The following is a 2,790-nucleotide window of genomic DNA, read 5'->3' on the forward strand; positions in this document are numbered from 1 at the left end:
TCTGCACACGCACATCTGATCTCAGCAATAACAGAACAGAGCCCCTCCACTCCCCCCCCCCCCCAGTCTCACCCCACCCCAGCCTCGGAGCAAAGTACCCAGCATAAGCCCGATGTGTGACCTGGCACTCTCAATCTTACTCTAGTCCAAGCGCTCCAGGGAGGACAGGTTTGGTATGGGGTTTGTGAAATTGAGATCAAAGAGCCAAAGTGCTGGAGCAAGGTGTATTAACTCTTTGCCATGAATTAGTAATGTACGTTCTGCAACGGTTATTAGAGGAGAGGGGAGGTCTTATTCCTCAGTTTCTCATATTTCATCAACAGCGGAACGCAAAGGTTCACTCATCAAAAAACTGTGAGAAAAGCTAACTCTCGCCTCCTATTAACTAAGTGGAAACTAATGATACAGTATATACTAATTGAACCTTTGTTGTCTTATCAAGTGTATCAAGTTACAAGATGGCAGCAGTGGGGGGGGGTGGTGTGAACACCCTCCCTCCTACCCCCCTCCTGCTCCCTCCTGCCATCCCTATCAATATCAACACAGATGCTCCGCTCTGTATGCGATTACTCGTCTTGAATGTGGCGCTGCATCGTGATGCCCTCTGGGGTGATGGATTGGTTCTCCCTAGCCCATCTGGAGGATCCCCTGCTGAGGTCTGATCTGGGGGTTTGTGTTGTCGGTTCTGGATAGGAGAGGAACCATGTCCCCAGTACATGAACATTCACACACCAGCCAGCCTCACAGTGCTCTGTGCTGGTTAGAGGGGTCTTGTAGGGTTTGGCAGGGTATTGCGGTGAGCCCCCTTGTGACTGAGACCATCCTGCCAGTGTCGTCCTTTTGAATGATCCATCTCATGGATAACATGATGACCTTTGTGCAGTACAAAGGCCGCTCAGGATGTATCTTTTTGAGAGAGACATCTGAAACTTCAAATGCAGTTGATTGGCATGAATGAATTTCAATCTGTGGGTCTCCAATTCTAACCGGACCATTCAGTTGCCATGTCTATTCCAATACAGCGAGTCAGACAGTCTGTATGTCTCTCTGTCTCTCTCAAAGTGCGAGAGAGAGAAAAACGAATCCTGGCCCCCGTAGAAACACCATGATTCTCTAAAGGGTTCCGTTGCAGACTCATTAAAAAAGCTGCCCAAACGAAACAAACGGAAACCACCGGAATGCGACCCGTTCTCCTGCACTGGATGGTGGGTGCTCTGGGTGCCACGGCTGCCTCGCCGTGGCGGTTAATTAACACCACTGGAGTGTGTTATTGAAGAAGAAACGCTGCTCTAAGCAGAAAAGGGATTGAGGAGGTTTTTTTAACTTATATTTTTTATATCACCAAAAAAAAAGAAAAGAGAAATGAATTCAGCGAGTCTCCTTCTTCCTTATTTCGGTTTGACTGCATTTGCAGCCTCTGGGATGTAATAAACACACATGTGCATACAGACAGACACACACACACACACAGACACACACACACACGCACACACACACACACACACACACACACACACACACACACACACACACCTGCTGCCTTGCCCTGTGTGTTTATTTCTCTGCACTGGTGAAGCCTGTTACCAAGACAGTGGTTTATTTCAGTCCCCAACGGAGGTGTGTATTGTATCTGCTTCCTGTGTGTTTACCTCACTCTTCCTCTCCTTCCGTCAGTAACATCTAATGTCTCCCACGATCTTTATTAAGTGAACAAGTGCTTCAATAACAACACACACATACAGAGAAGACCTCATTCCTGAACCAACCAATCTCACACTATCCTACTGTGTACCCAAAGTAGAAAAGGGATTTTAAAAACCAAGATGTGTTAAGGTCAGAGCTTAATGAACCCAGGTGCGGAACACAGAGTCAGGACACTAATATAAAATAATAGGGTATTTAATGAGGGAAGAGCAGGGAACGGTTAAGGCAGGGTGCAATGGGAAATGGGGGAGGGCAGGCAGGTGGATTAGGCACGCAGGGCAGACGGGTAGTGTGGGCAGGTAGGCTAACAGGCGGACAGGCAGGCAGGTGGATAACCAGGTCGAGGCTCTAGAACATAAAGAGATAATGGTCAAACAGAGTACTAAGACACTAGGACTTTAGAATCAATATGAGACTAAGCGGCCGAGAACGAGACTAACTTGGAAACAACAAACAACGATCTGGCGGAGAGTGGATGGGAAGCCGGGGTTGAAATCCAGCGAGGTAATGAGCAACAACTTTCGGTTCTGCACACACACACCAACACTCATTGGCATGGCTTCTGTGTTTGATGCTGTGGCCACTGAGGCTCTCCTCACAGAACACTGGAGGTGACATCATCCCAGCTTTCTGAGTGGCCTTCCAGTGTGTCTGAGGACTTAAATGTACATTGTTTTTTTTAAAAACATTTTACATTTTTATGCTCTTTCCTTTTTATCTATTTTATGTAAAGCACTTTGAATTGCCTCTGTGTATGAAATGTGCTATATAAATAAACTTGCCTTGCCTTGCCTAGCAGATGACCAACAGGTGAGCAGAATGAGCAGGTGGAGATGATGAGTGACAGGGAACCGGAGCCTGGCCACGCCCACACACAACACAAACAGACAGACACAGACAGTCAGGAGAGAGGGAGGCACTGGCACAGACTAGGTGGAGGTGGAGGGCATGACAAGATGGGGGCGAAATGTGATTGCCATGTGTCTTGTTTGTTTGTTTGGTTTGTGATGAAGCAGCATATCCAACAGGTACATCAGAACATGGTTCCGAACAGCAACAATTACCCAATTATTGGCTAAAACTAGC

The sequence above is a fragment of the Argentina silus genome (genome assembly GCF_951799395.1).
Source record: "Argentina silus genome assembly, chromosome: 5".
NCBI lineage: Eukaryota > Metazoa > Chordata > Actinopteri > Argentiniformes > Argentinidae > Argentina > Argentina silus.